We start from the raw sequence: 24846 nt of genomic DNA, 5'->3' as shown, positions 1-24846 counted from the left end.
CGGGGCAGGTACAATTATTATTGCTGTTTACAGATTTTTTTTTTTTTTTTGAGATGTAGTTTTATCCTTGTTGCCCAGGCTGGAGTGCAATGGTGCGATCTCAGTTCACTGCAACCTCCACCTCCCAGGTTCAAGTGATTCTCCTGCCTCAGCCTCCCAAGTAGCTGGGATTACAGGCATGCGCCACCATGCCCGGCTAATTTTATATTTTTATGTATTTATGACTTGTGCCCCTCTTTTACACCCAGAGAGAAATACTCTAAAAAGTTACTATTGGTCATCTCTATATAGAGGGCTAGGGGTGATTTAAAATCCTTTTTTAAAAAATGTTATTTATTTTCTACAATGACATGTTGCATTTCTATATTTAGGAAAAAAGTGAAAAAAATTTAAATTTCACCCTGCTAAAAATTATCCATCCTGACCTGGCATGGTGGCACATCACCACGCCTGGCTAATTTTTGTCTACAAAGATTACAGCATGGCCGGGCGAGGTGGCTTATGCCTTTAATCCCAGCACTTTGGGAGACCCAGGAGAGCGGATCATGAGGTCAGGAGTTCGAGACCAGCCTGACCAACATAGAGAAACCCTGTCTCTACTAAAAATACAAAATTAGCCAGGCATGTGGTGTGCATGCCTGTAATCCCAGCTACTCGGGAGGCTGAGGCAGGAGAATTGCTAGACTCCAGGAGGCAAAGGTTGCAGTGAACCGAGATCATGCCATTGCACTTCAGCCTGAGCAACAAGAGTGAAACTCCATCTCAAAACAAAACAAAACAAAACAGGCCGGGCGAGGTGGCTCATGCCTGTAATCCCAGCACTTTGGGAGGCCAAGGCGGGCAAATCTCGAGGTCAGGAGATCGAGACCATCCTGGCCAATATGATGAAACCCTGTCTCCACTAAAAATACAAAAAAATTAGCTGGGCGTGGTGGCACACACCTGTAGTCCCAGCTACTCAGGAGGCTGGGGCAGGAGAACTGCTTGAACCCAAGAGGCGGAGATGTAGTGAGCTGAGATCATGCCACTGCATTACAGCCTGGGCGATAGTGCGAGACTCCATCTCAAAAAACAAAACAAAACAAAACTCAGGAGGCCGAGGCACTAGAATTGCTTGAACCCGGGAGGCAGAGGTTGCAGTGAGCTGAGATCATGCCATTGCATTCCAGCCTGGACAACAACAGTGAAACTCCATCTCAAAAAAAAAAAATTGGACGAGCATGGTGGCTCACGCCTGTAATCTCAGCATTTTGGAAGGCCAAGGCAGGCGGATCACCTAAGGTCAAGAGTTTGAGACTGGCCTGGCCAACATGGAGAAACTCCATTTTTACTAAAAAAAATACAAAAATTAGCCGGGTGTGGTGTCAGGCATCTGTAATCCCAGCTACTTGGGAGGCTGAGGCAGGAGAATAGCTTGAACTCAGGAGGCGGAGATTGTAGTGAGCTGAGATCATGCCATTACACTCCAGTCTGGGGAGCAAGAGAGAAATTCTGTCTCAAAAAAAAAAAAAATTCAAAATAACGTCCATTGTCACACAAAGAAAAAATCTCTTTCTCTCTGTATACATATATATGCATATATGGATCTATCTATCTCTCTCTCTCCTTAACAGTGGTCACTCTTGTGGAGTGCGTCTGGGGAAAGTGGGTGTTTGAGAAACTTTTACTTTTTTTTTTTTTTAATAGAGACGGGATCTTGCCATGTTACCCAGGCTGGTCACCAACTCCTGGCCTCAGTGTTCCCCCTGCCTCAGCCCCTAAAGGTGCTAGCATTACAGGTGTGAGCCACTGTGCCCAGCCAACTTTCACTTCTTTTTACTTGATATATTTCTATACAATTTGTTTATTTAGTAATGAACATATGCTGCTTTCAAATCACACACACACACACACACACACACACACACACGCAGACACACACAATCAAACCTTTGACCAAGATCCTTTAATCCTCTATTTTAAAAACAAATCTTTTTTTTTTTTTTTTTTTGAGACAGAGTTTTGATCTTGTTACCCAGGCTGGTGTGCAATGGCGCAATCTCGGTTCACCGCAACCTCCGCCTCCTGGGTTCAGGCAATTCTCCTGCCTCAGCCTCCTGAGTAGCTGGGATTACAGGCACGCATGACCATGCCCAGCTAATTTTTTGTATTAGTAGAGACAGGGTTTCAACATGTTGACCAGGATGGTCTCGATCTCTTGACCTCGTGATCCACCCGCCTCGGCCTCCCAAAGTGCTGAAATTACAGGCTTGAGCCACTGTGCCCGGCCCTTTAAAAACAAATCTTAAAAACAGAAAGAATCAGGCTCAGATAGGTTTACTGGAATTTTTTTTGTTTTGTTTTGTTTTTTAATACAGGGTCTCGCTCTGTTGCCCAGGCTAGAGTGCAGTGGCACGGTCTTGGCTCACTGCAACCTCTGCCTCCCAGGTTAAAGTGATCCTCCTGCCTCAGCCTCCCAAGTAGCTGGGAACTACAGGCACCTGCCACCATGCCTGGCTAATTTTTGTATTTTTATTAGAGACAGGGTTTTACCATGTTGGCCAGGCTGGTCTCAAGCTACCGACCTAAGGTGATTGGCCAACTTTGGCCTCCCAAAGTGCTGGGATTACAGGAGTGAACCACTGCACCTGGCCTTACTGGAAAATTCTAGCAAACACTTAAGGAAGAAATTATACAAATTCTCTACAATCTCTTTCAGAAGACAGAGGCAGAGGAAATCCTTCTTAACTCATTCTATAAGGCCAGCAGTATCCTAATATCAACAGCAGACACAAATATTACAAGAAAACTATAGACCAATATCTCCTACAAACACAGGTGCAGGAATCCTCAACAAAATATAAGCAAATTAAATCTTATTATGTATAAAAAGAATTATACACCATGACCAAGTGGGATATATGCCCAGGTATGCAAAGCTGGTTCAACATTTGAAAATCAATTAATGTAATTCACCACATCAATAGGCTAAAGAAGAAAAATCACATGATCACATCAAGAGATGCAGAAAAAGCACTGATGAAATCAAACACCCATTCATGATAAAAACTCTCACCAAATTAGGAATAGAGGGGAACTTTCTCACTTGATAAAGAACATCTGCAAAAAACTCTACAGCTAACATCATACTCAATGGTAGGAAACTAGAAGCTTTCCCACAAAGACCAGGAACAAGGGAAGGATGTTCTCTCTCACCACTCCCTTTCAATATTGTACTGACAGTCCTAGCTAATGCAATAAGGAAAAAAAATAAAAAGCCTAAGATGGGGAAAGAAGAAATTAAATTGTCATTGTTTGAAGATAAAATTATTATCTATGTAGAAAATCCAAAAGAGGCCGGACACGGTGGCTCACGCCTGTAATCCCAGCACTTTGGGAGACTAAGGCGGGTGGATAAGAGGTCAGGAGATCGACGTCAACTGACCAACATGATGAAACCCCGACTCTACTAAAACTACAAAAATTAGCCAGGCGTGGTGGCATGTGCCTGTAGTTCCAGCTACTTGGAAGGCTGAGGCAGGAGAACTGCTTGAACCTGGGAGGCAGAGGTACAGTAACTGCACTCCAGCCTGGGCGACAGAGCGAGACTCTGTCTCAACAAAAAAAAAGAAAGAAAAAGAAAATCCAAAAGAATTGACTGAAAAAAAAACCAAAAAACTCCTCTTAGGACTAATAAGCAATTATAGCAAGTTGCAGGATATAAAGTTTTTATTTATTTATTTATTTAGAGATGGAGTCTTCCTCTGTCGCCCAGGCTGGAGTGCAGTGGTGCGATCTCAGCTCACTGCAACATCTGCCTCCCAGGTTCAAGCAATTTTCTGCCTCAGCCTCCCAGGTAGCTGGGATTACAGGCGCCTACCACCACGCCCAGCTAATTTTTGTATTTTCAGTAGAGATGGAGTTTTACCATCTTGGCCAGGCTGGTCTTGAACTCCTGACCTCGTTATCCACCTGCCTTGGCCTCCCAAAATGCTGGGATTATAGGCGTGAGCCACCTTGACCAGCCTGTTTTGGATTTTCTACATAAATAACGATTTTATTTTTATTTTTATTCATTTATTTTTCTTTTCCTCCATCCACCTGTCAACAGAATACATAATAATTTTATCTTCAGACAAAGACAGTTTTATTTCTTCTTTCCCCATCTTATGCTTTTACAGGTGTGAGTCACCACGCCCTGCTGGGAGCCACCGCACCAGGCCTATTATTTATTGAGACAGTCTCACTCTTTCCCCCAGGCTGGAGTAAAGTGGCATAATCTTGTCTCACAGCAACCTCCGCCTCTGGGGTTCAAGTGATTCTTGTGCCCCAGCCTCTCGAGTAACTGAGAGCACAGGCATGCATCATCACACCCGGCCAATTTTTGTATTTTTAGTAGAGATGGGGTTTCACCACGTTGCCCATGCTGGTCTTGAACTCCTGAGCTCAGGCAATCCACCCACCTCAGCCTCCCAAAGTGCTGGGATTACAGGTCTGAGCCACCACACCCGGCCAAGGATATAAAGTTAACATACAAAAGTCAAAGCCAGGCACAGTAGTACACACCTGTAGTCCCAGCTACATAAGAGGCTGAGGCAGAAGAATTGCTTGAGCCCAGAAGTTTGAGGTCAACCTGGACAGCATGGTGAGACTCCATCTCTCTTAAAAAGTCAATCATTTCCTGTATGCTAGTAGTGGAATTTGAAGTGAAAAACACATTACCATATACATTTACACCCCCAAAATGAAATAAGTTTAAGCTAACAAAATATGTACAAGGTCTATATGTGGAAAATTACAAAACTCTGATGAAAGACATCAAAGCTAAATCAATAGAGAAGACTCAATGTTGTCAAAATGTCCATTCTTCCCAACTTGATTCACAGATTCAATGCAATCCCAATTAAAATCTCAGCAACTTATTTTGTAGATAATGACAAACTGATTCTAAAGTTTATATTGAGAGGCAAAAGACCCAGAGGAGCCAACATAATATTAAAGGAAAAGAACAAAGACGGAGGACTGACACCACCCGACTTCAAGACCATACAAAGCAACAGTAATCACAGCAGCGTAGCATTGGCAAAAGACTCAACAAACAGATCAACGGAACAGAACTGAGCACCCAGAAATAGACCCATATAAATACAGCCAACTGGTCTTTGACAAAGGAGCAAAGGCAATACAATGAGGTGAAGATAGCCTTTTCAGCAAATGGTGCTGGAACAACTGGACATCCAAGTGCAAAAAATAAATAAATAAATCTAGATACACATCTTATGCTCTTCATTAAGGTCAACTAAAAATGGATCATAGACCTAAATGTAAAACACAAAACTAGAAAACTTCTAAAAGATAGCACAGGCCGGGCGCGGTGGCTCACGCCTGTAATCCCAGCACTTTGGGAGGCCGAGGCGGGTGGATCACGAGGTCAAGAGATCGAAACCATCCTGGTCAACATGGTGAAACCCCGTCTCTACTAAAAATACAAAAAATTAGCTGGGCATAGTGGCGCGTGCCTGTAATCCCAGCTACTCAGGAGGTTGAGGCAGGAGAATTGTCGGAACCCAGGAGGCGGATGTTGTGGTGAGCCGAGATCGTGCCATTACACTCCAGCCTGGGTAACAAGAGCGAAACTCCGTCAAAAAAAAAAAAAAAAGATAGCACAGAAAATTCTCGTTAGCATAGTGGTGAGTATCCCTGTCTGTTACATGGGAGACTCGGGTTTAATTCCCCGATGGGGAGCCAAAAAAAAAAAAGAAAGAAATAAAAAAAAGATAGCACAGAAAAAAATCTAGATGACCTCGGATAGAGTGATGATTTAACACACCCCCACCAACCACTACAGTATTACTGAGGTATAATTGACAAATAAAAAGGTATAGTTAATGGTATATAGGGTAATTTTATATATAATGAAATTATTACCACAATTAACGCTAATTAACATATCCATAACATACAACACAGCTATAGTTTTTTTGTGGTAAAATCATTTTTTTTTTTTTTTTTTTTTTTTAATATTTTTTTTTTTTTTTAGAGAAAGAGAGAGAGAGAATAGGAAGGAGAAAAAAGGAAGAGAAAGAGAGAGAGAGAATGGGGAGGAGGGAGAAGGAAAAGAAAGAGGGAGAGAGAATGGGAGTATTGCTTTCTTGCCCAGGCTAGAATGCAATTTAGTAATGGGTATTGAAAACCTCTTTTATACTGATAATTATACTTAATGATGTAATCAGGAAGGAGTAAGGGAAGAAGATAACAAACAAACAGCCAACCAATATTTAATTTAAACCTATGAACTGCTATGCGATTACTGAGGAGTGATTTACTTCCAATTATATAGTCACCTTTGGAATAGGTGTGAGGTGGTAATGTATGTTTTGTGTATTTGAAGTGGAGAGTACTATAAATATTTATTAAGTTTACTTGTTCCGGGTCTGAGTTCAAGTTCTGAATATCCTTGTTAATTTTCTATCTCGTTGATCTATAGAATCGTTAGCTCTTCTTGTTGCATTGATCCTTTTGCCATTATGTAATGTCATTCCTCGCCTCTTTTGATCTTTGTTGCTTTAAAGTCTACTTTATCAGAGGTGAGAATTGCATCTGCTGCTTTTTGTTTATTAGTTTATTTTTACTCTCTGTTCAATTGGTAAATCTTCCTCCTTCTCTCTGAGTCTTTGTGTATTGTTTCATGTAAGATGGGCCCGGATGCAGCATACCGATGGGTTTTGGCTTTTTATCCAATTAAAATATATGTAAGTTTAATACCAGCATTTGATGCTAGCTGGCTGTTTTGTCCATTAGTTGATGTGAATTTTTTATTGTGTTAAAGTTCTTTGCTTTTTGATATATTTTTGGAAAGGCTGATATTGGTTGTTCCTTTATATGTATAGTGCTTCTTTCAGAAGCTCTTGTAAAGCAGGCCTGGTGGTGGTGAACTCTCTAAGTACTTGTTTGTTCGCAAAAGATTTAATTTTTCCTTCGCACATAAAGCTTAGTTTGGCTGGATAGGAAATTCTGGGTTGAAAGTTCTTTTCTTTAAGGATGTTAAATATTGGTCCCCACTCTTTTCTGGCTTGTAGGGTTTCTGCTGAGAGATCTGCTGTAAGTCTGATAGGTTTCCCTTTATGGGTAACCTGAACTTTCTCTCTAGCTGCCCTTAGTATTTTCTCCTTCATTTCAAGCCTAATAAATCTGGCAATTATGTGCCTTGGGGTTGGTCTTCTTGAAGAATATCTTTGTGGTGTTCTCTGTATTACCTGGAGTTGAATATTACCCTGCCTTGCCAGGTTGGGAAAATTTTCCTGAATGATATCCTGAAGAGTATTTTCCAACTTGGATTCATTCTCTTCATCACATTCAGGTACACCTATCAAACGTAAATTAGGTCTTTTCACATAGTCCCATATTTCCTGGAGACTTTGCTCATTCCTTTTCATCCTTTTTTCTGCATTTTTGTCTTCTCGTTTCATTTCACTGAGCTGGTCCTCGACTTCTGATATCCTTCCTTCCGCTTGATCAATTCGACTGTTTAAACTTGTGCATGCTTCGCGAAGTTCTCGTGTTGTGTTTTTCAGCTCCATCAATTCACTTATATTCTTCTCTAAATTGTCCATTCTCATTAACATTTCGTTAAACCTTTTTTCAAGGTTCTTAGTTTCTTTGCATTGGGTTAGAATAAGTTCTTTTAATTCACAGAAGTTTCTTATCACCCACGTTTGGAAACCTGCTTCTGTTATTGGAATACCGGTGTAATCTATTAAGCCTTGTTCCGTTACTGATGAGGAATTGCAATCCCCTGTAGAGGGAGAGGCATTCTGATTTTGAGTATTCTCTACCTTTTTACGCTGGTTTCTTCCCTTCATTATATATTTGTCCGTCTGTCGTCTTTATAATTACCGACTTTCTAACTGGGTCTCTGACATCCAACTTGTTGATTCCCTGCGCCGAAATCTGAGCAATCCACTGAGCCGGCCAAAAGAGCGGTGTTAAGATTGATGGTGCTTTTCTGCCCGGGAATATCCGGACTCTGCACCAAGAACTGGCATGCTAAGGCACCAGCAAAACCGCCACGCCGGCCACAAGAGTCGCCCTGGCGACCCGTGGAGCTCCTCCACTGGGAATCTCGTGGTCCGTGAGCAACTAATATTCGTCTGAAAGTGTGGCGTCCTCTCGTTCTTTGCGCTTTCACTGGGAGGTACGTGCCCGAGCTGCTAATCATCAGCCATCTTGGATCTCTTATTTTTTTTTTTTTTTTTTTTTAGAGAAAGAGAGAGAGAGAATAGGAAGGAAGAGAAAGAGAGAGAGAGAATGGGGAGGAGGGAGAAGGAAAAGAAAGAGGGAGAGAGAATGGGAGTATTGCTTTCTTGCCCAGGCTAGAATGCAATTTAGTAATGGGTATTGAAAACCTCTTTTATACTGATAATTATACTTAATGATGTAGTCAGGAAGGAATAAGGGAAGAAGATAACAAACAAACAGCCAACCAATATTTAATTTAAACCTATGAAATGCTATGCGATTACTGAGGAGTGATTTACTTCCAATTATATAGTCACCTTTGGAATAGGTGTGAGGTGGTAATGTATGTTTTGTGTATTTGAAGTGGAGAGTACTATAAATATTTATTAAGTTTACTTGTTCCGGGTCTGAGTTCAAGTTCTGAATATCCTTGTTAATTTTCTATCTCGTTGATCTATAGAATCGTTAGCTCTTCTTGTTGCATTGATCCTTTTGCCATTATGTAATGTCATTCCTCGCCTCTTTTGATCTTTGTTGCTTTAAAGTCTACTTTATCAGAGGTGAGAATTGCATCTCCTGCTTTTTGTTTATTAGTTTATTTTTACTCTCTGTTCAATTGGTAAATCTTCCTCCTTCTCTCTGAGTCTTTGTGTATTGTTTCATGTAAGATGGGCCCGGATGCAGCATACTAAAATCATTTAAGAACTATACTCTTAGCAATTTTCAAGTATACAAATATCATTATTAACTATAATCATCAAGTGGCCAGGTGAGGCGGCTCACACCTGTAATCCCAGCACTTTGGGAGGCCAAGGCAGACAGATTGCTTGAATCTTGGAATTCAAGACCAGCCTGGGCAACATGGTAAAACCCCAACTCCGCAAAAAATATAAAAATTATCTGGATATGGTGGTGCCTGGCTGTGGTCCCAGCTACTTGGGAAGCTCAGATAGGAGGATCTCTTGACCCTGCGAGGTTGAGGCTACATGAGCTGAGATCACACCACTGCTAAGTGAGACCCTATCTCAAATAAATAAAAATTAAAAATAAACAGGTCAGGCGCAGTGGCTCATGCCTGTAATCCCAGCACTTTGGGAGGCTGAGGCGGGTGAGTCACCTGAGGTCAGGAGTTCAAGACCAGCCTGGGTAAATGGTGAAACCCTGTCTCTACTAAAAATACAAAAATTATCCAGGCGTGATGGTAGGTGCCTGTAATCCCAGCTACTCGGGAGGCTGAGGCAGGGCAATTGCTTGAACTTGGGAGGCGGAGGTTGCAGTGAGCTGAGATCACCCCACTGCACTCCAGCCTGGCATTAGAGCAAGATTCAGTCTCAAATAAATAAATAAACAAACAAACAAACCACCATGCTATACAATAGATCTCTGAATCTATTTATCCTATCACACTGAAACTGTACCCTTTGACCAACATTCCCCGTTCTCCCCTCCCACCAATCTACTGGCAACTACCATTCTACTCTCTACTTTTATGAATTTGACTTTTTTTAGATTTCACATATAAGTGAATTATACAATATTTGTTTTTCTGTGCCTGACATTTCATTTAGCATAATGTCTTCAATATTCATCCATGTTATCACAAATGGCAGGATTTCTTTCTTTTTTAAGGTTGAATATTATTCCACTGTACATATAAACCACACTTTCTTTTTTTTTTTTTTTTGAGTCTTGCTTTGTCCCCAGGCTGGAGGGCAGTGGCGCAGTCTCGGCTCACTGCAACCTCCGCCTCCTGGGTTCAAGCGATTCTTCTGCCTCAGCCTCCCGAGTAGCTGGGACTACAGGAGAGTGCCAAACGCCCGGCTAATTTTTGTATTTTTAGTAGAGATGAAGTTTCGCCATGTTGGCCAGGATGGTCTCGATCTCTTGACCTCGTGATCAACCCACCTCGGCCTCCCAAAGTGCTGGGATTACAGGTGTGATCCACCGAGCCCGGCCTAAACCACATTTTCTTTATCTATTCATCATTCAATGGACATTTAGGTCGATTGTATATCTTGGCGACTGTGAAGAATATGGCTATGAACACAGAAGTGCAGATATCTCTTGGACATACTGATTTGATTTCCTTTGGATGTATACCCAGAAGTGGGAGTGCTAGATCATATGGCAGTTCTGTTTTTAAGTTTTCGAGGAGTCTCCATACTTTCCTTTATAGTAGCTATGCTAATTTACATTCCCACCAAGGAGAATGTGTGCAAGCATTCCCTCTTCTTCACAGCCTTGTCAATGCTTATCTTTTGTCTGTTTGATAGTGGCCATTCTAACAGGTGTGAGGCGATACCTCATTGTGATTTTAATTTGCATTTCGCTGATGATTAATGATGTTGAGTACCTTTTCATGAACAGTCAGCCGTGTGCATATCTTCTTTTGAGAAAGGTCTATTAAAGTCCTTTACTCATTTTGTTTTTCTCTTCCTCTCTCAACTGACCTTTGCTCATTTTTTAAGCAGGTTATTTGTTTTCTTGCTATTGAGTTATATAAGTGCCTTATATATTTTGAATATTAACTTCTTATGAAATATGTGGTTTGCAAATATTTTCTTACAGTCTGTAGGTTGTCTCTTCACTCTGTTGATTGTTTTCTTTGCTATACAGAAGATTTTTAGTTTGATGCAATCCCATTTGTCCATTTTTGCATTTCTTGCCTGTCCTATGTCATTATAGAGCCATATCCAAAAAAAAAAAATCATTGCTCAGGTCAATGTCAAGAAGCTTTCTCACTAAATTTTCTTCTAGTAGTTTTACAGTTTTAGTTCTTAGTTTAGGTCTTTAATCTATTTTGAGTTGGTCCAAGATAAAGGTCCAATTTTATTCTTCTGCATGTGGATATCCAGTTTTCCCAAAACCATTTATTGAAAAGATTGTCCTATCCTCATTGTGCATACTTGGCATCTCTGTTGAAGATCAATTGACCATAAATGTGTAGATTTATTTCTGGGCTCCCTATTCTGTTCCACTGGTCTATACATCTATTGTTAGGCCAGTACCATGCTATTTTGATTGCGATAACTTTATAGTATATTTGATATTCAGGTAGTGAGATGCCTCCAGCTTTGTTCTTATTGTTTTTTTTTTAAGAGACGGGGTTTCCAGGATTGTCTCAATCCCCTGACCTCGTGATCTGCCCACCTCGGTCTCCTAAAGTACTGGGATTACAGGCGTGAAGCACCATGCCTGGCCCCTCCAGCTTTGTTCTTTTTGCTCAAGATTGTTTTAGCTATTGATCTTTTGTGGTTTCATATAAATTTTAGGATTGTTTTTTCTATTTATGCAAAAAAAATCATTAGAATTTTGATGAAGATTGCATTGCTCTGTAGGTAGCTTCAGGTAATATGGTCATTTAAACATATTAATTTTTCCAATTCATGAACACAGAATATCATTTCATTTATTTGTGTCTTCTTCAATTTACTTCATCAATTTTTTTTTTTTTGGTGCTGAGACTCAGATTTGATACTTCATCGATATTTTATAGTTTTCTATGTACAAGTCCTTTACCTCCTTGATTAAATTTATTCTCAAGTATATTATTTTTGTTGATGCTATTATAAATGGGAATATTGTTTTGATATCTTTGGGGGATAGTTTGTTATTAATTTATAGAAATGTTACTTCTTTTGGTAGTAAGATTTTGTATTCTATAACTTTACTAAATTTGTTTATTAGTTCTAACAGATTTTGGTGGAGTCTTTGGAGGTTTTTTTGTGAGATGGAGTCTTGCTCAGTCACCCAGGCTGGAGTGCAGTGGCACAAACTCGACTCACTGCAACCTCCATCTCCCGGGTTCAAGCAATTCTCCTGTCTCAGCGTCCCCAGTAGCTGGAATTACAGGCATGCGCCACCATGCCCAGCTAATTTTGTATTTTTAGTAGAGACAGGGTTTCTCCGTGTTGGTCAGGCTGGTCTCAAACTCCCGACCTTGTGATCCACCCACCTCGGCCTCCGAAAGTGCTGGGATTACAGGCGTGAGCCACCGTGACCGACTGGGTTTTTCATTTCATTTTATTTTATTTATTTATTTTTTTAAAGATGGGGTTTCACCATATTGGTCAGGCTGGTCTCAAACTCCTAACCTCCTGATCTGCCTGCCTCAGCCTCCCAAAGTGCTGGGATTACAGGTGTGAGCCACCGCACCCGGCTGTTTTTTGTTTTTTTTTTTTAAATATATATGATCATGTCATCTGCAGAGAAAATGTTACTTTTTCTTTTCCAATTTGGATGCCAATTTTTTGCCTTACTGAATTGCTTTAGTAAGGACTTCCAATACTATATTGAAATAGAAGTGGTAAGAATGGGCATCCTTGTCTTGTTACTTGTCATGAATCTATTTCTTAGGATTTTAACTTTGGAAATATTCTCCATAAAAATCAGGCCCATACTTTCTGATTAATGCAATTCTGATAGCCACTGCATTGTAGAGATTCATCTTCATAGTTCAATATGCTACCTTCACAATTAGTTGTAAACGTTTGCTGCCTAAATACCCCATTTTTGAACAGTTATTACTATCCTGTGTAAATGCCTAATGTATGCCTGAACGTGTCAATATCCTGTAAACCAGCTCTGGATATTAATTAACTCTGGATTAATGGAACGTACTTTTTAATTTTACGGGAGGAAGAAAATGGCAAAAAACATATTGTCGATTACATTTTGCACTCATTCCTCTCTTTTGAGCTCCTCACTGGTCAACTTTAACTCATTGATTGGTTCTGGTGCCTGTAACATTGGCTCCAAAGACTTGTGACATTGTTCTAATACTTCAGTGTGATACCTTGGAAGGACCCCTGATATTGCTTCCTATTGAGAGGTAGCAACATTTCAGAAAAGATTGGGTGCTTATAGAATCTAGCCAGTTGGTAAAGCTTGCGGAGTACTTCTGCTTATCTTTAGGTCATTAGTATATTAAAAGCTTTGCCTTCTATAACTACAACTCCCATAGAGCAGGCTTTTTGCTGTGTGTGTGTGTGTGTGTGTGTGTGTGTGTGTGTGTTTTAGAGACAGAGTCTTGTTCTGTTGCTCAGGCTGCCAGTGGTTCAAGTGATCCTCCAGCCTCAGTCTCCCAAGTAGCTGGGACTACAGGTGCGCACCACCATACTCAGCTATTTTTTTTTTTTTTTTTTTTAGTATAGGAAAGGTCTTGCTATGTTGCCCAGCCTGGTCTCGAAGTCTTGGGTTCAAGTGCCCTTCCTGGCTTGGCCTCCCAAAGTGCTGGGATTACAGGCGTGAACTAGTGTGCCAGGCTGCAGATTTGTTTTCTGAATGGTGAATTATGTATATCTGGAATCTGCTTTGTGCTGAGGAGAAAATGCATCTTTTAGGCTTGGTGATCTCTTCTCTTCCTTTTTGAGGTTAGCTTTGTTCTCTTCTCTCTCTTTTACCTCTGAAAACTCCTCTAGTGCCTCCTTAATTTCATCACTGATTCCTCAAACAGTTCTCAGATACTCCTTCAAATAAAAATAATTAAAAGAATATTTCTCATTCTCACAGCCCCTCACCATCTTCTCTCAATCCCAACAGCCACTGCATTATAGAGATTCATCTTCATAGTAGAATATGCCACCTTCACAATTAGTTGATAATATTGTCTGCCCAAATAATTACCCCATTTTTGAATATTTATTACAATGCTGTGTAAATGGCTAATGTATGCCTGATCATGTCAATATCCTGTAAGCCAGCTCTGAATTTTAATTGCTGTATCATTTTCCTCTTTCTAAATGTATCCACAATACTGATCCTAAAGGAGTATGATTTTCTTACAACTGACAACCAGTCTTGCAGCTGGGCTAACATGGCCATGGCCTCTTGGCCTCCTAGCGGATGGCTTTTAGATAGAACCCCAAGTGCATGATTTATGAAAAAATAATTGATAAGCTGAGCTTCATTAAAATTAAAAACCTTGGGGCCGGGTGTGGTGGCTCATGCCTTTAATCCCAGCACTTTGGGAGGCCGAGGCGGGTGGATCACGAGGTCAAGAGATCAAGACCATCCTGGTCAACATGGTGAAACCACGTCTCTACTAAAAATACAAAAAATTAGCTGGGCATGGTGGTGCGTGCCTGTAATCCCAGCTACTCAGGAGGCTGAGGCAGGAGAATTGCTTGAACCCAGGAGGCGGAGGTTGCGGTGAGTCGAGATCGCGCCATTGCACTCCACCCTGGGTAACGAGCAAACGTCTCAAAAAAAAAACCTCTGCTCTACAAAAGGCAATGTCAAAAGAATGAGAAGACAGGCCACAGACTAGGGGAAAATAGTTGCAAAAAACACATCTGATAAAGGATTGTTATTCGAAATATGCAAAAAAAAAAACTCTTTAAATCTTAACAATAAGAAAACAAGACCAGGCGTGATGGCTCACTCCTGTAATCCGAACACTTTGGGAGGCTGAGGTGGGCAGATCTTGAGGTCAGGAGTCAGAGATCAGCCTGGCTAACATGGTGAAACCCCATCTCTACTAAAAAAACAAAAATTAGCCAGGTGTGGTGGTGCGCACCTGTAATCCCAGCTACTCAGGAAGCTGAGGCAGGAGAATTGCTTGAACCCAGGAGGCAGAGGTTGCAGTGAGCCAAGAGCGTGCAACTGCACTCCAGCCTGGGCAACAGAGGGAGACTCCGTCTCAAGAAAAAAAAAGAAACAAAAGAAAAGAAAACAAACAACCGTGATTACGGCACAGTGGCTCACGACTGTAATCCCAAGACTTTGGGAGGCTGAGGCGTGTGGATCGCCTGAGGTCAGGAGTTTGAGAACAGCCTGGCCAATATGGCGAAACCCCGTCTCTACTAAAAATAAAAAAAATTAGCTGGGTGTGGCCTTTTATATTAAAAACTATTCAGGAGACTGAGGCAGGAGAATGCTTGAAACTGGGAGGCAGAGGTTGCAGTGAGCGAGACTGTGCCATTGTGCTCCTGCCTCAGCGACAAGAGTGAAACTCCGTCATTAAAAAAAAAAAAAGAGCCAGCGCAGTGGCTCACGCCTGTGATCCCAGCACTTTGGGAGGTCAAGGCAGGTGAATCACCTGAGGTCAGGAGTTCAAGACCAGCCCAGCCAACATGGTGAAACCCTGTCTTTAAAAAAAAAAAAGAAAGAAAGAAAAAAGACAACAACCTGATTAGAAAGTGTGCAGAAGAACTGAGCTGATACCTCACCAAACATCTACACATGGCAAGTAAGCATATGAAAAGGTGTTCTAAATCATATGTCATTAGAGAATTGCAGGTTAAAACAATAATGGCTGGGGGCCGTGGCTCACACCTGTAATCCCAGCACTTTGGGAGGCCAAGGTGGGCGGATCGCCTGAGTTCGGGAGTTCAAGACCAGCCTGACCAACATGGAGAAACCCCATCTCTACTAAAAATACAAAATTAGCCAGGCATGGTGGCGCATGCCTGTAATCCCAGCTACTCAGGAGGCTGAGGCAGGAGAATTGCTTGAATTTAGGAGGCGGAAGTTGTAGTGAGCCGAGATTGTGACATTGTACTACAGCCTGGGCAGTAAGAGCGAAACTCCACCTCAAAAAAACAAACAAACAAACAATAATGATGTACCACTATGCACCTATTAGAATGACTAAGATACCAAACATTGGCACATCAAATGATGGTGAGAATGTGAAGCAACAGAAACTCTCATTCATTGCTGGTGGGAATGCAAAATGGTATATTCACTTTGAAAGACAATTTAACAGTTTCTTACATAACTAAAAGTACTATTATTATACAATCCAGCAGTTATGCTCCTTGGTGTCTGCCCAAATGAACTGAAAACTTATGTCCACACAAAAACCTGCACACAGATGTTGATAGTGGCTTTATTCATAATTGTCAAAACTTGCAGGACCAATTTGTCCTTCAGTAGGTGAATGGATACCAAGCCAGAGCAATTAGGCAAGAGAAAAAAAATAAAGGACTTATAAATTGGAAAAGAAGGAAGTCAAATTTTTCCTGTTTGCAGATGACACAATCTTATACATAGAAAAACCAAAAGACTACCAAAAAACCAATAAATCCACTCAAGTTGCATGATACAAAATCAACATACAAAAACCAGTAGTGTTTCTATACATGAACAATAAACTAGTTGAAAAAGAAATCAAGAATGCAGTTCCATTATAATAGCTCCAAAAAAAAAAACCTATGAATAAATTTTACCAAGGAGGTAAAAGACTTCTACAAGGAAAACTAAAAATACTGATGAAAGAAATTGATGATACAAATGCAAAGACAGCCCATGTTCATGGATTGGAAGAATTAATATTATTAAAATGATTGTATTGCCAAAAGCAATCTACAGAGTCACTGTAATTCTTACTAACATGTCTGTATATTCTTCATAGAAATAGAAAAAAAAATCCTAAAATTCACAAGAAACCACAAAAGACTGGGCCAGGCATGGTGGCTCATGCTTGTAATCCCAGCACTCTGGGAAGCCAAGGTGGGTGGATCATGAGGTCAGGAAACCAAGACCATCCTGGCTAACATGGTGAAACCTCGTCTCTACTAAAAACACAAAAAATTAGCTGGGCATGGTGGCATGTACCTGTAGTCCCAGCTACTCGAGAGGCTAAGGCAGGAGAACTGCTTGAACCCAGGAGGCGGAGGTTGTAGTGAGCCGAGATCAAGCTACTGCACTCCAGCCTGGCTACAGAGCAACGCTCAGTCTCAAAAAACAAACAAAAAGCAAACAAAAAAGAAACCACAAAAGACCCCAAATAGCCAAAGCAATCCTGAGCAAAAAGAACAAAGCTGAAGGCATCGCACTACCAGTCTTCAAAATATACCACAAAGCTGTAATAACTAAAATAGCATGATAGTGACACAAAAACAGACACATAGACCAATAGAAAATAAAAAAGAAACTCAGAAATTAGTCCATGAATGTATAGCCAACTGATTTTTGACAAAGGTGCCAAGAAAACTCACTAAGGTAAGGATAGTCTGTTCAATAAATGGTGCTGGGAAAACTGAATATCAATATGCAGAAGAATGAAACTAGACCCCCACCTATCACCCTTTACAAAAATCAGCTGCAAATGGACCAAAGACCTAAATGTAAGACCTGAAACTGTAAAACTACTAGAAGAAAACATAGAAGAAATGCTTCAGGCATTGATCTGGGAAAGATTTTATGAACAAGACTTCAAAAGTCCAGGCAACAAAAGCAAAAATAAACAAATGGGATTATATCAAACTAAAAAGCTTCTGCACAGCAAACAACACAGCGAAAAGACAACCTACAGAATAGGAGAAAATATTTGCAAAGTATTCATCTAATCAACTATTCACAGGGGATTAATATCCAGAACATACAAAGAACTAAAGATGTTAACAATAAAAACAATTCAATTTTTTAAATGGGCAAATGATCTAAAAGACATTTCTCATAAGAAAACATATGAATGGGCCAGGTGCAGTGGCTCACGCCTGTAATCCCAGCACTTTGGGAGGCCGAGGTGGGCAGATCATCTGAGGTCAGGAGTTCAAGACTAGCCTGGGCAAATGGTGAAACCCTGTCTCTACTAAAAGTACAAAAATTAGCTGGGTGTGGTGGTGGGCACCTGTAATCCCAGCTACTCGGGAGGCTGAGGCAGGAGAATTGCTTGAACCCAGGAGTCGGAAGTTTCAGTGAGCTGAGATTGCACCACTGCACTCCAGCCTGGGTGACAGAGCAAGACTCCTTCTCAAAAAATAAAAATAAAAAATAAAATAAGAGACATCCACACCCCCATGTTTACTGCAGCACTATTGACAACAGTCAAGATATTCAAATCAACCTCAGTGTCCAACAGCAGATGAATGGATGAAGAAAATGTGGTACATATACACAATGGAATACTTTTCAGCCATAAAGAAGAATGAAATTCTGTCATTTGTGTCAATATGGATGAAACTGAGAACATTATGTGAAGTGAGATAAGCCAGGAATAGAAAGTTAAACACTGCATGTTCTCACTCACATGTGGAAGTTTTAAAAAGCTGACCTCATAGAAGGAAAATGTAGACCAGAAAAGACTAGAGGATGGGAAGGGGAGTGGAAAAGAGGCATAGTGAGATATTTGTTAAAGGTTACAAAATTACAGCTAGATAAGAGGAATAAGTTCCAGTGTTCTGTACCACTGTCGGATGACTACAGTTAACAATAGTAATATATAGTTTCAAATAGCTAGGTGGAGGAGAGTAAATGCTCCCAAAACAAATAAAATGAAAAATGTTTGAGATGATGGACATGCTAATTACCCTGATCACTACACATTAGGTATATTGAAACATCACTATGTACCCCATAAATATGTAAAATTATTATTTTTTTTTGAGATGGAGTCTTGCTCTTTTGCGCAGGCTGGAGTGCAGTGGCACAATCTTGGCTCACTCCATCCTCTGCCTCCTGGGTTCAAGCGATTCTCCTGTGTCAGCCTCCTGAGTAGCTGGGACTACAGGTGGGTGCCACCGCGCTTGGCTAATTTTTGTATTTTTAGTAGAGGCTGGCCTTGAACTCCTGACCGCGTAATCCACCCTCCTTGGCCTCGTAAAGTGCTGGGATTACAGGCATGAGCCACCGTGCCCGGACAATATGTATAATTATTATGTGGAATAAACTAGTGCATCCAGACAATGGAATATTATTCCTTGGTAAAAAAGAAATGAGCTATCAGCCGGGCATGGTGGCTCACACCTGTAATCCCAGCATTTTAGGAGGCCGAGGCGGGTGGATCACTGGAGGTCAGGAGTTCGAGACTAGCCTGGCCAACATGGTGAAACGCCGTTTCTACTAAAATACAAAAATTAGCCAAGTGTGGTGGTGCGTGCCTGCAGTCCCAGCTACTTGGGAGGCTGAGGCAGGAGAATCGCTTGAACCTGGGAGGCAGAGGTTACAGTGAGCCAAGATCAAGCCACTGCACTCCAGCCTGGGCAACAGGCTAAAGAAAGAAAGAAAGAAACAAGCTATCAAGCTATAAAAAGACACAGAGAAAACTTAAATGCATATTACCTAGTGAAGAATGCCAATCTGAAAAGCTACATACTATATGATTCCAAATAGTCATATGCCACATAGTTTTTGGTCAACAATGGACTGCATATATGACAGTGGTCCTATGAGATTATCATACCTTATTGTTAGGCTACCTTTTCTACCTTTAGATAGACAAACACTTGCCATTATGTTACAGCTGCCTACAGAATTCAGTACAGCCTGGGTGTGTAGTAGGCTATTGCATCTAGGTCTGTGTAGGTACACTCGATGATGTTCACACAATGACAAGATCACCTGACAATTCATTTATCAGAATATACTCCCCTCATTAAGTGATGTGTGACTGTAAATGACATTCTGGAAAATGCCATACTATGGAAGTAGAAAAAAGACCAGGAGTTAGGGGAAAGGGTGAGATGAACAGGAAGAGCACAGAGGATTTTTAGGGTAGTGAAAATATTCTGTACATTACTACAATGGTGGATACATGTCATATGTTTGTCAAAAACCAAAAAATGGGCACCACCAAAAGTGAACCCTAAGGTAAATGCTGGCCTTTTGGTGATAATATGTCAACACAGTTTCATCACATGTAACAAATATATCATTAGGGTGCAGGGTGTCATAGTGAGAGAGTCTCTGCATGTGTGGGGATAGGAATTACATGGGAACTCTGTACTTTCACAGCTCAACTTTGCTGTGAACCCAAATCTGCTCTAAAAAATATATTAGTTAAAAATTTTATTTATGTGTAAGAACATACAAATGGTTACTTATTATAGCAAAAAATTTATAAACAACCTTACAGTCGAATGGGAGGGAAATGCATATATGAACTACATCCCACAACCACTCAGTTATATTTATGAAGTATTTATAATAAACAGGTCAATGCTGAGAAATTGAAAAAAGCAGTGGATACAACTGTATAAATGGGATGATAACATTGTGTATTACAAAAAGACTAGGAGAACAATATGCTAAAATGTTAGCACTGAGTTGTCTTTGGGCATTAAAATTTGTTTTCATAAATGTGTGTTCTTTTATTCTAAAACACAAGACATAAAAATATATAAACGGCCTGGGCATGGTGGTTCATGCCTGCAATCCCAACTCTTTGGGAGGCCGAGGCAGGATTGTTTGCAGCCAAGGGTTCAAGACCAACCTGGCCAACATAGTGAGACCCCATTTCTATTTCTTTTTGATAATATTAAAAATTCTAAGTTATAAATGTAAAAATGTTAATTAAAAAATTTAAAATACATTAATGTGCAGAGAACAGAAATCACCCCAAATCCTATCAAGTTGCCTTGAATAGGAAGACTTTAGCCAGGCGCGGAGGCTCACGCCTATAATCCCAGCACTTTGGGAGGCTGAGGCAGGCGGATCACCTGAGGTTGGGAATTTGAGACCAGCCTGACCAATATGGTGAAACCCCATCTTGCAAAAAAAAAAAAAGAAGAAGAAGAAGAAGAAAATAATTAACTTTACGCCGGGCATGGTGGCTCATGCCTGTAATCTCAGCACTTTGGGAGGCCGAGGCGGGTGGATCTCCTGAGGTTAGGAGATCAAGACCAGCCTGGCCAACATGGTGAAACCCTGTTTTATCAATTATTATTAAAAAAAAAAAGAAAAAGAAAAAGAAAAAAAAAAGGAAGACTTTAGGGTATTTTCTTTTCTTTCTGTATTCTATTATTTGTAGAGTTTCTAGTATTAGCAGAAAATCTGCTCATATATATATATTCTTTTTTATTTTTTCATTTTTTTGAGATGGACTTTCACTCTTGTCACCCAGGCTGGAGTGCACTGGCATGATCTTGGCTCACTGCAACTCCACCTCCCAGGTTCAAGCGATTCTCCAGCCTCAGCCTCCCAAGTAGCTGGGATTACAGGCATGCACCACCACACCCGACTAATTTTCGTATTTTCAGTAGAGATGGGGTTTCGCCATGTTGGCCAGGCTGGTCTCAAACTCCTGACCTCAAGTGGTCTGCCTGCATCAGCCTCCCAAAGTGTTGGAATTACAGGCATGAGCCACCACGCCTGGCCTGATATATTTATATTTTGTAAAAATCTTCCTCACATGTGGGTCTAAGGCTGCCATTGGCCTTTCTATAGAGCCTTTCTTTCTTTCTTTTTTTGAGATGGAGTTTCTCTCTTGTTGCCCAGGCTGGAGTGCAGTGGCTCAATCTTGGCTCACCGCAACCTCCAACTCCTAGATTCAAGCGATTCTCCTGTCTCAGTCTCCCGAGTAGCTCGGATTACAGACATGTACCATCATGCCTGGCTAATTTTGGATTTTTAGCAGAGACAAGGTTTCTCCATATTGGTCAGGCTTGTCTCGAACTCTGACCTCAGGTGATCTGCCTGCCTCAACCTCCCAAAGTGCTGAGATTACAGGTGTGAGCCACCGCACCTGGCTATGGAGCCTTTCAAAACTTCCAGTTTTAATACGTTGTTCTCCTTTATCTACAGTCTCAGTTACGTCTCTCCTAGCATTTATCATAGTTTACAGTATATTTATTACCTGTGTATAACATTTCCCTCAATCCCTGAAGGCAGGGACAAATCTTCCCATTTTTCTTTTTAATTATTAAAAATACTTCTTTAATGCTTCATGAATTTACATGTCATCCTTGCGCAGGGGCCATGCTAATCTTCTCTATATCGTTCCAATTTAATATATGTGCTGCTGAAGTAAGCACAAATCTTACCCATTTTTATATCCTCCTGCCACCCCCTCCAGCAACTAGTTCTACACCTAGAAAGGTATTATCGGCCGAGCACAGTGGCTCATGCCTATAATCCCAGCACTTTGGGAGGCTGAGGTGGGCCAATCACGAGATCAGGAGTTTGAGACCAGCCTGGCCAACATGGTGAAACCCTGTCTCTACTAAAAATAGACAGTTAGCTGGGCGTGGTGGCAGGTGCCTATAATCCCAGCTACTCCGAGGCTGAGCCAGGAGAATCGCTTGAACCCAGGAGGCATAAGTTGCTGTGAGTTGAGATCACGCCACTGCACTCTAGCCCGGGCGACAGTGCAAAACTCTGTCTCAAAAAAAAAGAAAAAAAAAACGTATTATCAAATGTTCCTGCCACATCCCTGCCAGTATCCCTGTCTGTCCCCTCCCAGCCTACACAAGGGATGCACAGAAAGGACCTGTCTCCTTTGACAGAGGAGGCTGATGATCTAACACTCTCTTCTGACTTCCTAGCTTGCATGCTGTTCCATCTCTTCCTCCCACAGACCAGGACTCAAACGGCAGGGTATTTTCTCTGGAAGGACCCATATCATAATGCACCTTTGTACGAAGCAGCAACTTTTGCACCGTCTCCAGGTAGTACTTTTGGAGGAATTAGTTTATCAGATTAACTAGTTGGCAGCTTAACAGGCATGCAGAATCTGACTCAGGAACAGAGAACTAAGAGAACTAAGGTGCGGTAGGAAGCAGGTGGCAGAGTGAAGACCTGGGTAGTGGGAAACAGTGTGAGTCCTCTGGGTAGAAAAGGTAAACTGGGAGCAAAACCAGCAAGGGGACAAGGATTGGGCTGGGTAATGGGTAAGTTATAATGGCCTCCTTCTCATTTAAGAGGCCATTACAATCAATTTTACCTACTTTACCAAACAGCTTAAAGCCGAAGTGGGAGCTCAAAACCAGGAAGGAGCCAGGCACAGTGGCACACACCTGTGGTCCCAGCTACTCAGGGGGCCAAGATGAGAGGATCACCTAAGCCCAGGAGTTTGAGACCAGCCCCAGGAACATAGTAAGACCTCAAAAACAACCCAGTTATGGGATGAGAATCTGGCTTGAGGTGCTTCACCACCACCCAGAAGAGCCCCATGGGGATGTAGGAATTAGACCCAATCATCTCTAAGGACCATTCCCAGCTGGGATTTTAGAATTTCAGGTGATGGCCGGGTACAATGGCTCATGTCTGTAATCCCAGCACTTTGGGAGGCTGAGGCAAGCGGATCACCTGAGGTCATGAGTTCGAGATCAGCCTGGCCAACATGGCAAAACCCCGTCTCTACAAAAAATACAAAAATTAGCTGGGCATAGTGGTGCACACTTGTAATCCCAGCTACTCAGGAGGCTGAGGCAGGGGAGTCGCTTGCACCCCGGAGTTGGAGGTTGCAGTGAACTGAGATAGTACCACTGCACTCTAGCCAGGGTGACAAGAGTAAAACTCCGTCTCAAAAAAAAAAAAAAGTATAGAACTGTAGACTTAAGATCTTTGTATTTTGGCTGGGTGCGGTGGCTCACACCTGTAATCCCAACACTTTGGTTTGGGAGGCCGAGGTGGGCAGATCACGAAGTAAGGAGTTCGAGACCAGCCTGGCCATAATGGTGAAATCCTGTCTCTACTGAAAATATAAAAATTGGCTGGGCGTGGTGGTGCATGCCTAAAGTCTCAGCTGCTCAGGAGGCTGAGGCAGGAGAATTAGTTGAACTTGGGAGGCTACAGTGAGCTGAGACTGCGCCACTGCACTCCAGCCTGGGCAACAGAACAAGACTCCATCTCAAAAAAAAAAAAAAAAACTATGTATTTTATGATATGTACATGCAATAAAGAAAACAAACTTATAGAATGCAGCTAAGACAACACTTATAGGGAAATATATAGCCTTAAGGGCATATATTAGAAAAGAGAAATATTCAAAATAGATAAATCAAGCACAAAACTTTAAAAAAGACCAGCCCAATAAGTCCTAAGAAAGTAGAAAGAAGAAAACAATAAAAGAGGAGTAATAATGAGACAGAAAACAAACAGTAGAAAAGGTCAATAAAGTCAAAAGTTTAACATTGTGGCTCAGGTCTGTAATCTAAGCACTTGGGAAGCTGAGGCGGGCAAATCATTTGCGGTCAGGAGTTTGAGACCAGCCTGGGCAACATGGCGAAACCCTGTCTCTACAAAAAATACAAAAATTAGCTGGGTTTGCTGGTGGCATGTGCCAGTAGTCTCAGCTACTCAGGAGGCTGAGGTAGGAGGCAATCACCTGAGTCTGGGAGGTCAAGGCTGCAATAAACCGTGATCATGCCATTGCAGTCCAGCTTGGGTGACAGTGAGACCCTATCTTAAAAAAAAAAAAAAAGTAGGCTGGGTGTGGTGGCTCACGCCTGTCATCTCAGCACTTTAGGAGGCCAAGGTGGGTGGATCACGAGGTCAGGAGATCGAGACCATCCTGGCCAACATGGTGAAACCCCGTCTCCACTAAAAATACAAAAATTAGCTGGGCATGGCAGTACATGCCTGTAATTCTAGCTGCTTGGGAGGCTGAGGCAGGAGAATCACTTGAACCCGGGAGGCAGAGGTTGCAGTGAGTCGAGACCCAGCCTGGTGACAGAGCTAGACTATGTCTCAAAAAAAAAAGTTTAACATCAAAAAGATTAACAAAACAAGGGAGGGAGGGAGGGAAAAAAAGATTAACAAAACAAACAAACCTTAGGTATATTGATCAAGAAAAAGAAGGACGATACAGATCAATGACGTTAGAGATTTAAAAAGTCACACATATTAAATATATTAATATAGTTTATAATTTCAATATAACTTAAATCATAATTTAATTCATATGATTAAATATAATCAATATATTTTACTATAGTACTACAATTAATATAATTTAATCTAATC

The 24846-nt window shown here is 41.3% G+C and overlaps 1 protein-coding gene and 1 non-coding gene across 2 annotated transcripts in view; both read right to left on the bottom strand.

The window, feature by feature from the left end:
- Positions 1–24846, bottom strand: part of CCND3 (cyclin D3) — a 117536-nt gene that overhangs the window by 45146 nt on the left and 47544 nt on the right. The gene's annotated exons all lie outside the window — the stretch shown is intronic.
- Positions 21809–21914, bottom strand: LOC135268495 (U6 spliceosomal RNA). Its single transcript, XR_010336810.1, has one exon. It is a non-coding gene; the product is annotated as a U6 spliceosomal RNA (small nuclear RNA).

Source organism: Aotus nancymaae, unplaced genomic scaffold, assembly GCF_030222135.1.
Source record: "Aotus nancymaae isolate 86718 unplaced genomic scaffold, 86718_ANA_hifiasm-v0.15.2.pri h1tg000040l, whole genome shotgun sequence".
NCBI lineage: Eukaryota > Metazoa > Chordata > Mammalia > Primates > Aotidae > Aotus > Aotus nancymaae.
The sequence above is the reverse complement of the archived record's forward strand: the minus strand, read 5'-3'. Positions and strand labels throughout refer to the sequence as shown.